The following is a 15729-nucleotide window of genomic DNA, read 5'->3' as shown; positions in this document are numbered from 1 at the left end:
AACACTTGGTCGGGATCATATCTGGATCATTTCAGGCAAGTTTCAGCTCAATAGCACTGGTGGAACTTGAGAAGAAGTTTAAAATGTGTTTTTCAAGATGGCGGCTATGGCGGCCATCTTGGATTTCGGACCGACCCGAAAAATAACAACACTTGGTCGGGATCATATCAGGATCATTTCAGGCAAGTTTCAGCTCAATAGCACTGGTGAAACTTGAGAAGAAGTTTTAAATGTGTTTTTCAAGATGGCGGCTATGGCGGCCATCTTGGATTTCGGGCCGACCCAAAAAATAGCAACTCTTGGTCGGGATCATCTCAGGATCATTTCTGGCAAGTTTCAGCCCAACAGCACTGGTGGAACTTGAGAAGAAGTTTAAAATGTGTTTTCAAAATGGCGGCTATGGCGGCCATCTTGGATTTCGGACCAACCCGAAAAATAACAACACCTGGTCAGGACCATCACAGGATCATTTCTGGCAAGTTTCATCTTAATCCCACTGGTGGAACTTGAGAAGAAGATTGAAATGTGAAAAGTTTACGGACGGTGGACCCTTCGGGTCAGATGACCTAAAAACCACCGGCCTACGGTCAGTACCTGGCAACTGTCCCACGTAGGTTTCGAACTCGCAACCCAGAGGTGGAGGGCTAGCGTTAAAGTGTCGGGACACCTTAACCACTCGGCCACCGCGGCCCCTCATAAAGAAGAGTGCCCTTATGTATATATCTTCTTTTATAGAAATACAAAACACAATCTAAACAATATGTTGATATTCAGTATTGATATTGTCCACATAACAGTAAATTTTACCCCATGTACCTACTATCTATCATGCATGCGTACATAACACTGTAACAGTCGTAGACGTTTACTATACATTCAGATGATGCAACGAGAAATGAATTTGACAATGTTTTAAACCAAATTACGGTTGCGAAGATAAAGTCTTAATTTGGAATTTGGACAAAAGACAATAGATCATACACAGAAAATAATCTAGTCATTAGTCACCTGATTTTCAGCAGCAGTCATCTACTTGGAAATCATGAATTCGGTATGAGTTCTGAATATAACTCAACGAACCGAGGAGAACTTGATGACTACAGTATATGTGTATAAGCGGGAAAATGAAACGCAAGTTTAGTTGTCCTACACATACGGTGTTTGAGTGAATACCGTTAAAACAAGAATACCGTACGCGGTTTCCTGATCCAAATCAGTAGCGTGTGTGCCCAGCCCTGGCATCAGCTGCCCTGACTCTCTTTAACATTGATCCACTCAAATTATGTATTGCCCATTGAGGGGTATTATTCCACTTCTCAATATAGGCCTGCGCGTGAGTTGAACGACGTTAGATTGGACATTGACGCGCTTCCTGACCCCCCTTGTCTAGTCGTCCCACAAATGCTCGATCTGGGCTGCACGTGGTCAATCAAGAACCGCAACGTTGTTTTAAGCAAAACAAAGTCACTACAAACTCTAGTAGCATGGGGCCCGCTTTGTCTTCCTGCAACGTAAGGTTATGTTGACGGAAAAAGAGGAAGAATATTAGCTGCGGAAAGGGAAAAAACAATTATTAAAACCAAATCAATGTAAAAATTAAAACTAAAAGACATCTTTTCGAATCAAGATATATAGTGGAATAATTAATTTTCAAACAGAACCAATAGATACAAAACCGATATTGACAAACGGAAATCAATAGACACGGTTGCAGCACAATCAGGAAATGTAAACCAATGAACTCACAAACTGACTCGAGAGTGCGTTGTGGTTTCGAAAAGAAATGCCGTGTAACTTATCTCTACTGTTCCAATGTTCGGTTTTTTATAATCTACCAGAATGGTGGAAGAGTACCCCGGAGGCATACTTTCTTGAAAAGATCTGCTGAAGGCGTGTAGCGTCGAGCGGGGTCGTGGTCGACTAAACAATATTTCCACAGTGTACGGAATTGAATTTAGATCACATGTCTAAAAGTTATATTAGAAAAACCTATTTGAGTTTCTTTTTCAGATGGTATATATCAAACTAGCTGGAAGACAGAAGAAGACGATACAAACATGACCACGTTACTAAAGAAAAACAATCAGTACAGTTAAGAAATCGGGAGTAATAACTCCAAAATAAGTTGTTGGTTTCATATTTGACTTCATGCTGCCATCAAGAACTGTGGTGTAGGATATTATTGATGTTGCTGAAGTATGGTGGTATGTTACGTCAGACTTGTGGTGTAGGATATTACTGAAGTATGGTGGTATGTTACGTCAGACTTGTGGTGTAGGATATTACTGACGTATGGTGGTATGTTCCGTCAGACTTGTGGTGTAGGATATTACTGAACTATGGTGGTATGTTACGTCAGACTTGTGGTGTAGGACATTACTGACGTATGGTGGTATGTTACGTCAGACTTGTGATGTAGGATGTTACTGAAGTATGGTGGTATGTTACGTCACACTTGTGGTGTAGGATATTACTGAAGTATGGTGGTATGTTACGTCAGACTTGTGGTGTAGGATATTACTGAAGTATGGTGGTATGTTACGCCAGACTTGTGGTGTAGGATATTACTGGCGTATGGTGGTATGTTACGTCAGACTTGTGGTGTAGGATATAACTGAAGTATGGTGGTATGTTATGTCAGACTTGTGGTGTAGGATATTACTGATGTAACTGGACTATGGTGGTATGTTACGCCAGACTTGTAGTGTAGGATATTACTGAAGTATGGTGGTATGTTACGTCAGACTTGTGGTGTAGGATATTACTGGCGTATGGTGGTATGTTACGCCAGACTTGTGGTGTAGGATGTTACTGAAGTATGGTGGTATGTTACGTCAGACTTGTGGTGTAGGATATTACTGAAGTATGGTGGTATGTTACGTCATACTTGTGGTGTAGGATATTACTGACGTATGGTGGTATGTTCCGTCAGACTTGTGGTGTAGGATATTACTGAAGTATGGTGGTATGTTATGTCAGACTTGTGGTGTAGGATATTACTGAAGTATGGTGGCATGTTCCGTCAGACTTGTGGTGTAGGATATAACTGAAGTATGGTGGTATGTTACGTCAGACTTGTGGTGTAGGATATTACTGAAGTATGGTGGTATGTTACGTCAGACTTGTGGTGTAGGATATTACTGAAGTATGGTGGTATGTTACGTCAGACTTGTGGTGTAGGATATTACTGGAGTATGGTGGTATGTTACGTCAGACTTGTGGTGTAGGATATTACTGAAGTATGGTGGTATGTTACGTCACACTTGTGGTGTAGGATATTACTGAAGTATGGTGGTATGTTACGTCAGACTTGTGGCGTAAGATGTTACTGAAGTATGGTGGTATGTTACGCCAGACTTGTGGTGTAGGATATTACTGAAGTATGGTGGTATGTTACGTCAGACTTGTGGTGTAGGATATTACTGAAGTATGGTGGTATGTTACGTCAGGCTAGTGGTGTAGAGTGTTACTGAAGTATGGTGGTATGTTACGTCAGACTTGTGGCGTGGGATATTACTGACGTATGGTGGTATGTTACGTCAGACTTGTGGCGTGGGATATTACTGAAGTATGGTGGTATGTTACGTATCATACATACACATTATATCATACACACATTATATCATACACACATTATATCATACACACATTATACCATACATACACATTATATCATACATACATATTATATCATACATACATATTATATCAAAAATACATATAAAATCACAATGAAATCAGTTCTATAATGTATTTCATGTTATATCAAATTTTGTTTAAGAACTAGAAAATCCGTTGCGTTAGTATTTCATCAACATGAAAAACGAGGAGAAATGACAAATTACATAAGTACGTATTACAACAAAGATTGGATGGTTATGTGTTTATAACCATTCTTAGGAGCAAAAAGAGACTTTAATGACGTTTACTAGATATGGGGCATACTTTTGTTCATCATATGCTTTCCGGTTTGTTTACATGTGTATTATCATCTTAAGATTATCTCAGTATCTCCTGTCAATATTCAAGAAATGCAGCTAATGCATCTTAATTCAGTAAGAAGTGAGTGAGTATAACAGAGTTGTGTCCCTTTGATGACATTCCCAGTGCGGATGTAACATAGATCAGGCCAATCTCAATGCTCTACTATACAGCAATGATAGCGAAATCAAAAGATCAATTAAAGCACGTTGATGTCAATCAAAGAAGATTTGACTTTTGAAACTTTCAAGTGAATATGTGTACTGTATGTCTGGTTTAGGATACTGTGGTACACTTCGTGTTTGCTGTCTTGTAATAGCGCAAAACTGATGTCGACCTTATAGTGCTACCTTACTGAAGCATACTGCCGATGATATCCAACAGGACACCCCACCTGGTCACATATATGCTGCCAAAGGGCGAAGATCACTCTAAAAAAAGTTTAGCGTTAAACAAGAATAACAACTACAATTTCTATAGACTTTAGTACATGAATGTCTTGGTCTGGAGACAGAACCAAAAGCCTTCCTTATAGGCCAATAATGAGGCTGTGTCAAAAGAGACATTAAGAAGAAAAATGCTTGTGTACAAATGTACCTTATGTAGAAGATTGAATCAAGATAAGTCACTATCCTATCGGCGTTCGTCCTTTCACATAGGTTAAACTGTTATTGATTTCGTAAGTAGTCGTTTATTAAACGTTTTCATTGATATATGTTTGTAATTGCAACATTCTTCTATATTCATCGAGAATAGGATACAAATTGTATAATTTGTCCGAAACAGGATACAAATAGCATTTTTGTAAATTATTAATAATGTCGGGAAACAAAGCCTCTGCTAAAATGAAAAAGGTTGAATTCAAAAAGGCGCTTGATAAGAATTTCGCGTGTTAAATAGCCAACTTCCATGGTACATATTCTACCAAGAAACAACATTTTCTTTACGCTTATGTAGAACCAACAAATCAGGGACGTGCACAGATCCGTTCCTGCTCTTACATCAAAACTTTGGACTGATTTGGCAACGAAGCTTTGTATTTGCCTTGCTTTAACTACCATATTTCACAGCCATATAGTGTTGAGGGATATACTTTACATTTTGTGCAGTGGTTAAAGAATTCAGCGCAAATGATTAACTATCTAATAAAACGCCGATATGAGTAATACTTTCTGCATTTGGTAGCTTATTTCCATATATAATATATCACAGTAAACATTTCGACAATAGCAGCGAGCATTGAATGTTCTGATCAGCGAACACTCCTTTCCTTCTGTTGGTATGCTTGCTTACGTGATTGTTTTAATTTCCATAAAAACCATTATTATATATGCAGCAAATGTGTAACAACAAATAACGTTGAATCCTCACATAACACTGGTACAAAAACAGGACCGATTTCGTAAGAGTACAAATGACATGACTGATCAATGCTGAAAGTAATATCATCGCTAAAAGTGATGTAAGAATCTCGTTTCGTCACTTGTTATAACCAAAGCAGTAATGATATTAATCTGAGCTGATCATTTGATAATAATCCTGATATTTCCTTTTGACAACTTGTAAAGTAATAGTGGTAGATATCATTTTACGATTTGGCCGTCGGACCTCATTTTTCTAGGTCTTCTTTACGAAAACACACGGTATTCTCCTGTCATAAAACATTTTCTTTTTTTTTATGATCAGAAAGCAAACATATGAAGGTCTTCCAAACATTAATATAATGACTAATTGAATCATAAAGAAGTTTGGTTTTTTTTTTTTTTTTAACGTCCTATTAACAGCCAGGATCATTTAAGGACGGACCAGGTTTGGAGGTGAAGGAAAGCCGGAGTACCCGGAGAACAAGAGGCCCAGGGGCCTTAACGGTCATCTGACTCTAAATTTAAACCCTTATATTATTGTAGTATGCATTCTCTGTAGCAAGTATATAGTGGCACTGTTGGCCATGGCGGCAATCTTGGATTTCTGGCCGAACCGATAAATAACAACACTTGGTAAGGACCATCTCAGGATTATTTTTGGTAAGTTAGAGCTGAATTCCGCCGGTGGAATTTGAGAAGAAGTTTGAAATAGGTGTTGTTCAGGAAAACCATGATTGCACAATCATGTTACAAAATGGCCGCCATATTGCTGCCATGTCAAAGTTTTTACGAGGCCAAAAAAATAACAACATTATGTTGGCTCGCCTTCCTTGACATCCTCACCCATTTCCAGCTCAATGGCACTGGTGGAACTGGAGAAGAAGTTTAAAATGTGTTTTTCAAGATGGTGGATATGGCGGCCATCTTGGATTTCAGACCAATCTAAAAAATAACAACACTTCGTCGGGATCATCTAAGGAACATTTCAGGCAAGTTTCAGCCCAACAGCACTGGTGGAACTTGAGAAGAAGTTTAAAATGTGTTTTTCAAGATGGCGGCTATTGCGGCCATCTTGGATTTCGGACCAACCCGAAAAATAACAACACTTGGTCGGGATCATATCAGGATCATTTCAGGCAAGTTTCAGCTCAATAGCACTGGTGGAACTTGAGAAGAAGTTTAAAATGTGTTTTTCAAGATGGCGGCTATGGTGGCCATCTTGGATTTCGGACCGACCCGAAAAATAACAACACTTGGTCGGGATCATATCAGGATCATTTCAGGCAGGTTTCAGCTCAATAGCACTGGTGGAACTTGAGAAGAAGTTTAAAATGTGTTTTTCAAGATGGCGGCTATTGCGGCCATCTTGGATTTCGGACCAACCCGAAAAATAACAACACTGGGTCGGGATCATATCAGGATCATTTCAGGCAAGTTTCAGCTCAATAGCACTGGTGGAACTTGAGAAGAAGTTTAAAATGTGTTTTTCAAGATGGTGGATATGGCGGCCATCTTGGATTTCAGACCAATCTAAAAAATAACAACACTTCGTCGGGATCATCTAAGGAACATTTCAGGCAAGTTTCAGCCCAACAGCACTGGTGGAACTTGAGAAGAAGTTTAAAATGTGTTTTTCAAGATGGCGGCTATTGCGGCCATCTTGGATTTCGGACCAACCCGAAAAATAACAACACTTGGTCGGGATCATATCAGGATCATTTCAGGCAAGTTTCAGCTCAATAGCACTGGTGGAACTTGAGAAGAAGTTTAAAATGTGTTTTTCAAGATGGCGGCTATGGTGGCCATCTTGGATTTCGGACCGACCCGAAAAATAACAACACTTGGTCGGGATCATATCAGGATCATTTCAGGCAGGTTTCAGCTCAATAGCACTGGTGGAACTTGAGAAGAAGTTTAAAATGTGTTTTTCAAGATGGCGGCTATTGCGGCCATCTTGGATTTCGGACCAACCCGAAAAATAACAACACTGGGTCGGGATCATATCAGGATCATTTCAGGCAAGTTTCAGCTCAATAGCACTGGTGGAACTTGAGAAGAAGTTTAAAATGTGTTTTTCAAGATGGCGGCTATGGTGGCCATCTTGGATTTCGGACCGACCCGAAAAATAACAACACTTGGTCGGGATCATATCAGGATCATTTCAGGCAGGTTTCAGCTCAATAGCACTGGTGGAACTTGAGAAGAAGTTTAAAATGTGTTTTTCAAGATGGCGGCTATGGCGGCCATCTTGGATTTCGGACCGACCCGAAAAATAACAACACTTGGTCGAGATCATATTAGGATCCTTTCAGGCAGGTTTCAGCTCAATAGCACTGGTGGAACTTGAGAAAAAGTTTAAAATGTGCTTTATAAGATGGCGGCCTCAGCGGCCATCTTGGATAACGGACCGACCCGAAAAATAACAACACTTGGTCGGGATCATATCTGGATCATTTCAGGCAAGTTTCAGCTCAATAGCACTGGTGGAACTTGAGAAGAAGTTTAAAATGTGTTTTTCAAGATGGCGGCTATGGCGGCCATCTTGGATTTCGGACCGACCCGAAAAATAACAACTCTTGGTCGGGATCATCTCAGGATCATTTCTGGCAAGTTTCAGCCCAACAGCACTGGTGGAACTTGAGAAGAAGTTTAAAATGTGTTTTCAAAATGGCGGCTATGGCGGCCATCTTGGATTTCGGACCAACCCGAAAAATAACAACACTTGGTCAGGACCATCACAGGATCATTTCTGGCAAGTTTCATCTTAATCCCACTGGTGGAACTTGAGAAGAAGATTGAAATGTGAAAAGTTTACGGACGGTGGACCCTTCGGGTCAGATGACCTAAAAACCACCGGCCTACGGTCAGAACCTGGCAACTGTCCCACGTAGGTTTCGAACTCGCAACCCAGAGGTGGAGGGCTAGCGTTAAAGTGTCGGGACACCTTAACCACTCGGCCACCGCGGCCCCTCATAAAGAAGAGTGCCCTTATGTATATATCTTCTTTTATAGAAATACAAAACACAATCTAAACAATATGTTGATAATCAGTATTGATATTGTCCACATAACAGTAAATTTTACCCCATGTACCTACTATCTATCCATGCATGCGTACATAACACTGTAACAGTCGTAGACGTTTACTATACATTCAGATGATGCAACGAGAAATGAATTTGACAATGTTTTAAACCAAATTACGGTTGCGAAGATAAAGTCTTAATTTGGAATTTGGACAAAAGACAATAGACCATACACAGAAAATAATCTAGTCATTAGTCACCTGATTTTCAGCAGCAGTCATCTACTTGGAAATCATGAATTCGGTATGAGTTCTGAATATAACTCAACGAACCGAGGAGAACTTGATGACTACAGTATATGTGTATAAGCGGGAAAATGAAACGCAAGTTTAGTTGTCCTACACATACGGTGTTTGAGTGAATACCGTTAAAACAAGAATACCGTACGCGGTTTCCTGATCCAAATCAGTAGCGTGTGTGCCCAGCCCTGGCATCAGCTGCCCTGACTCTCTTTAACATTGATCCACTCAAATTATGTATTGCCCATTGAGGGGTATTATTCCACTTCTCAATATAGGCCTGCGCGTGAATTGAACGACGTTAGATTGGACATTGACGCGCTTCCTGACCCCCCTGTCTAGTCGTCCCACAAATGCTCGATCTGGGCTGCACGTGGTCAATCAAGAACCGCAACGTTGTTTTAAGCAAAACAAAGTCACTACAAACTCTAGTAGCATGGGGCCCGCTTTGTCTTCCTGCAACGTAAGGTTATGTTGACGGAAAAAGAGGAAGAATATTAGCTGCGGAAAGGGAAAAAACAATTATTAAAACCAAATCAATGTAAAAATTAAAACTAAAAGACATCTTTTCGAATCAAGATATATAGTGGAATAATTAATTTTCAAACAGAACCAATAGATACAAAACCGATATTGACAAACGGAAATCAATAGACACGGTTGCAGCACAATCAGGAAATGTAAACCAATGAACTCACAAACTGACTCGAGAGTGCCTTGTGGTTTCGAAAAGAAATGCCGTGTAACTTATCTCTACTGTTCCAATGTTCGGTTTTTTATAATCTACCAGAATGGTGGAAGAGTACCCCGGAGGCATACTTTCTTGAAAAGATCTGCTGAAGGCGTGTAGCGTCGAGCGGGGTCGTGGTCGACTAAACAATATTTCCACAGTGTACGGAATTGAATTTAGATCACATGTCTAAAAGTTATATTAGAAAAACCTATTTGAGTTTCTTTTTCAGATGGTATATATCAAACTAGCTGGAAGACAGAAGAAGACGATACAAACATGACCACGTTACTAAAGAAAAACAATCAGTACAGTTAAGAAATCGGGAGTAATAACTCCAAAATAAGTTGTTGGTTTCATGTTTGACTTCATGCTGCCATCAAGAACTGTGGTGTAGGATATTATTGATGTTGCTGAAGTATGGTGGTATGTTACGTCAGACTTGTGGTGTAGGATATTACTGAAGTATGGTGGTATGTTACGTCAGACTTGTGGTGTAGGATATTACTGACGTATGGTGGTATGTTCCGTCAGACTTGTGGTGTAGGATATTACTGAACTATGGTGATATGTTACGTCAGACTTGTGGTGTAGGACATTACTGACGTATGGTGGTATGTTACGTCAGACTTGTGATGTAGGATGTTACTGAAGTATGGTGGTATGTTACGTCACACTTGTGGTGTAGGATATTACTGAAGTATGGTGGTATGTTACGTCAGACTTGTGGTGTAGGATATTACTGAAGTATGGTGGTATGCTACGTCAGACTTGTGGTGTAGGATATTACTGAAGTATGGTGGTATGTTACGTCAGACTTGTGGTGTAGGATATTACTGGCGTATGGTGGTATGTTACGCCAGACTTGTGGTGTAGGATATTACTGAAGTATGGTGGTATGTTACGTCAGACTTGTGGTGTAGGATATTACTGGCGTATGGTGGTATGTTACGTCAGACTTGTGGTGTAGGACATTACTGAAGTATGGTGGTATGTTACGTCAGACTTGTGGTGTAGGATATTACTGATGTTACTGAAGTATGGTGGTATGTTACGCCAGACTTGTGGTGTAGGATATTACTGGCGTATGGTGGTATGTTACGTCAGACTTGTGGTGTAGGATATTACTGAAGTATGGTGGTATGTTACGTCAGACTTGTGGTGTAGGACATTACTGAAGTATGGTGGTATGTTACGTCAGACTTGTGGTGTAGGATATTACTGAAGTATGGTGGTATGTTACGCCAGACTTGTGGTGTAGGATATTACTGGCGTATGGTGGTATGTTACGTCAGACTTGTGGTGTAGGATATAACTGAAGTATGGTGGTATGTTACGTCAGACTTGTGGTGTAGGATATTACTGAAGTATGGTGGTATGTTACGCCAGACTTGTGGTGTAGGATATTACTGGCGTATGGTGGTATGTTACGTCAGACTTGTGGTGTAGGATATTACTGATGTAACTGGAGTATGGTGGTATGTTACGTCAGACTTGTGGTGTAGGATATTACTGACGTATGGTGGTATGTTCCGTCAGACTTGTGGTGTAGGATATTACTGAAGTATGGTGGTATGTTATGTCAGACTTGTGGTGTAGGATATTACTGAAGTATGGTGGCATGTTACGTCACACTTGTGGTGTAGGATATTACTGAAGTATGGTGGTATGTTACGTCAGACTTGTGGTGTAGGATATTACTGAAGTATGGTGGTATGTTACGCCAGACTTGTGGTGTAGGATATTACTGAAGTATGGTGGTATGTTACGTCAGACTTGTGGCGTAGGATGTTACTGAAGTATGGTGGTATGTTACGTCAGACTTGTGGTGTAGGATATTACTGAAGTATGGTGGTATGTTACGTCAGACTTGTGGTGTAGGATATTACTGAAGTATGGTGGTATGTTACGTCAGACTTGTGGCGTAGGATGTTACTGAAGTATGGTGGTATGTTACGTCAGACTTGTGGCGTAGGATGTTACTGAAGTATGGTGGTATGTTACGCCAGACTTGTGGTGTAGGATATTACTGATGTTACTGTAGTATGGTGGTATGTTACCTCTGACTTGTGTAGTGCTGTGTCCCTATTATCATACTGTAGGTATATTCAATAGTATGACTACTTTACCCTAAATATAGTATCTTGCCATCCGTCATCATCATTTGAATGCTGTTTAAAATGTAGGTGTAAAAATACACCACATTCCTATGATGTTTTTAGGGCATGGTTTGAAGATTCCAAACACATTCTTGATTTTTTTTCAATCAATGAATGGTGCTGTAGAAATTGAGTGATTATCAAAAGAGAGAAAAAAAACTTGTGACAGAGAAGAAATTTATTTCTGACAATACAGTAATATAGACATCACTCTGATAATTCAGTAAGAATGAAATCGCTTTGGATACTTTCTTGTAATTTACAAGTAACAAGTTCAATATTGACATTTTTAAGAGAAAACAAAATTGATAAAAAATGATTCAAACATTTAAAGTACAAAGATAGCACATTCATCAAACAAATAAACAATATTTAACATATAAGTTTTGCCTCCTGCAAAACATAATAATGGTAATCACTTAACAAAAAGTTTGTTGCTGATGCGCTCTTGATCTGTTTGTGGGGAGAACGGTAAAGTAAACAATTGTATAATTCCTGCTCAGTTAGTTCTACTGAATGGTTCAAATTCATACACTCAATACTGTTGTATTGAACAATGAAAATAAGGACTAAATACGACTTTATGAACAGATGAAAAGGATTGGATGACATATGATCAAATTAAAGACATAGGATATACAATATTCATGTGATAAATACATATCCAGTTTTCCAGATTCTCAAGTTGAATAAATCAATTAAAACATACCTGATATAGTTTTGTTTCACTGTAAATGTCATGATTGTAATTAATGATATATTGATGATAACACGTTATCATATATTGTACGTTTGTACCTATATCACCCACTGATTTTGTACTCAAAAAACGTTTGTACCTATATCACCCACTGATTTTTTACTTAAAAAATAATATTTTCCTAAAATTCCATGTTAAAGAACTTATAATGTATGCTTTTTTTACATTCATCATTAACACTGGGGATTTTTTTTTTGTAGATTTTCGTAGATCTTATTTATTTAACCTAAGATTATTACTCACAAATCAAGTTACAATGTATACTAGAGTTTTTAATGTATTTGTGTGATCAATACATTTGCTGTAATTGCAGATTTCATGACAAAGAAAGACGAGAACATGGACGACAGAAACACCAGTAAAATGTACTCATTATCAACACACAAGATGTCAGATGAAGATTTTTACATTGTCAGTATGATTTACAGTCCATTAATTGTAGAATATAGACATGCATACTCAATCAAATCATGATCACGTCCGGTAGTATGTTGCATTTTTAATTTTAACCTCAAACACGATCAGACTACCAATTGTAAGAGACATCTGCATAAATAACTTGATGACATGATTGACAATATTTCCAATAAGCATTAAACTGTATTGTGGTGTTTCAAAGCTTTACAAAAAATTCAAAGCAAAAACAATGAATGTAAAACACACAACAAATCTCTTTTAACCTATTGTTTCTATTTTCAATATATATGTAATTATCTGCCGAGGGGATCATTTCACAACATAACAATATATTAATTGTTATTTATACCCACTATATTTGTGTAACTGTCCCATTATCTATGTCTATATGTGATCGTATGTAATTTACTTGACAATGTGTCTTGATAAAGGGGCAGATTGCCTCGAAAATTCAACAATTTACTTGTCTAAACTGTCGTTATTACTACTTGACAATTATATATAATATATATATACATGTTTATCATGATTTCAGTATACAACGTAACTTTGAAAACAGTGAAAAAACTTCCTAAAATTTAATAAAAATGTAATTTCAAAAAATTTGCAAACATATGCATTGAAACAATGTATTTCAACACAGCATTTGCGTCATTAATTTATGTATTAATGTCTTTTTAAAATTTTTGATTACATATCCTTTACATAGCTTCTTATTACTGCTGTAACACTACAGTATTTTATGGATTAAGACATATTTGTATACAGCAATGTAAATTTCCAAAACAAAATAGACCAGCAATCATTATAGTTCATCCAGTCACAATACACTTGTAATACCGACGTTGAACCAATGACAGCAGACTTATAATAACTAACAAAGAAGATAATGATAAAACTGTACAGGTAATTTAGATGCTAGCTTTTATATCTAACATTTAAATGTTCTCTTCTGAGAAAAATCAAGGACAAAGTATTCTTGATATTTATCTAGATCTTTGTAAGGATTCGAAAAATATTTCAAAGAATCCAATGAAAATTTTTGATGAACTAGTGGTTTGGTTTATTTTGTTTAACGTCCTATTAACAGCCAGGGTCATTTAAGGATGTGCCTGGTTTTGGAGGTGGAGAAAAACCACCGGCCTACGGTCAGTACATATGTACGCGACAACTGCCCCACGAAGGTTTCGAACTCGCAACCCAGATGTGGAAGGCTAGTGATAAAGTGTCAGGACACCTTAACCACTCGGCCACTGAGGCCTCTGATGAACTAGTTGTCCAAACATAACTTTAACGGTGTAATGTAAAAAGGGAAATAACTCTGTTTGTAATTAATGTGACTTCCAGATACGCATGCAGCACTGTGTTTCCAAAGATGAAGTTTAATACAGTTCAGACAAGTGCCTCCAACAAGACCACCTATATTATAATAAAATCTAGATATTTATGGGCCGATGTCAGTGAGCCGATATCAGTATAACATCATACTGTAGCTATAAAATAAAGTCAAGACAATTCTAGAAAACTTGAAAATCCACTCTGTATATAGAGACAACAGGCAATGTCAAGTTTAACATATAGAGTGAATACAAAGGACAGGTAAGTTGTTGACATCATTAACACCAAGGTGATACAGACCTTACTATATAGATCTAGATACAGATCCACGTGACAAGCAGAGCACTATTGACAATAGTGCTCTGCTTGTCACGTGGATCTGTATCTAGATCTAAAGTCAAACGCATATATGACCCCGATTACTTTGTAACACACGTGACATGGATGTTGCGTTTGCAAAACGAAAGTAACTGTTAACATGGACTGTAGAACAAAAAGACCGTTGATGATAATTTTATTCTGTAATCATGAAGCGGCAACTAAAGCAGCAGTGTATTGAATCATTTTTCGAGAATTCGCCGAAACGATAGAAGGCTTAGCCCGGTCTGTTCACCGACAAAGTCAAAACACGGATCGTCATTTTTACCGACTGAATGAAGAAAAATATTCATGGCTAAAGTACGACGAAGATGAAGGTAAGTTATTTAGGTGTCAAATGGTTACTAAAATGTATTTTGTATGATATAAATCTCTTACATGTCATAATAAAATATAATTTTTTTAAATCATTTTTTTTAAATGTTATTGGCTAGTTTGTATGACTGATTTATAGGCGTATATTTAATATAAAAAAAACTTAAAAGATGTCTAGTTGATATTTGAAAAAAATGTATTATTTCCAAATTTCACATTAGTGACTAATATATACTGACTTTGTTTAATCACAAAACCAAAAATTAAAATTAATTCTTTTTCAATATTTTCAGTGATTAGGTGAAAGTATTTATCTAGAGTGAAAGTTTCATGTTTAAACATTTTATTAATTTATTTTTATTAACTTTGAATGTTTCATTTGATTTGTAGGCATGTTTTGTAAGCAGTCTGCTTACAAGACTTAGCAGACTTATGGACAGAGATCAGAAAAAGAAATATCACTATCGTCGCATTGTTTGATCCTGATGACAATTAAGTGTGAAGTTGTGCTGTAAGAAAATGGACAATTTGTGTGTGAAAATGACTGACAATTGTGACATTGGAAATCATATTATATTAGTGCTGTGACATTACATATTGCTATTGTGTTTAGTGTGATATAGTGCTTATTATTTTAAGAAATTTGAGCTTTGGAAGTGTATCAGTAACATTTAATTAGTAATCTGAAAGAGAGATAGAGAGAGACCATGAGTTTGAGAAAGTCTGAGTTGGTAAAGAGAATGAAGAACGAGCAATGTATTAATTTAAGGATGTACAAATATGGATGAGTCAGAGATTGGTAAATGCTGATTGCTGTATTTATTTTTCTTACATATTGAATAAATAAATTCATATTACCATGATTAAAATAGTTTACATTATTTCTGAAAACAATTTCTAAGAGGATTTTAATAACTACTGCACAACAAATCATCTCCCTAAAAATGAAAAGGGACATAACT

At 37.6% G+C, this 15729-nt stretch overlaps 1 long non-coding RNA gene across 1 annotated transcript; it reads left to right on the top strand.

Moving 5' to 3' along the window:
- Positions 1-14476: 14476 nt before the first annotated feature.
- On the top strand, positions 14477-15213 carry LOC117322485. Its single transcript, XR_004531559.1, has 2 exons — positions 14477-14769; positions 15158-15213. It is a non-coding gene; the product is annotated as an uncharacterized LOC117322485 (long non-coding RNA).
- Positions 15214-15729: the final 516 nt, after the last annotated feature.

This window comes from Pecten maximus, chromosome 2, assembly GCF_902652985.1.
Source record: "Pecten maximus chromosome 2, xPecMax1.1, whole genome shotgun sequence".
In the NCBI taxonomy this organism is placed as follows: Eukaryota; Metazoa; Mollusca; class Bivalvia; order Pectinida; family Pectinidae; genus Pecten; species Pecten maximus.
Note: the sequence above shows the minus strand (reverse complement) of the source record. Positions and strands in the feature narration are given on the sequence as shown.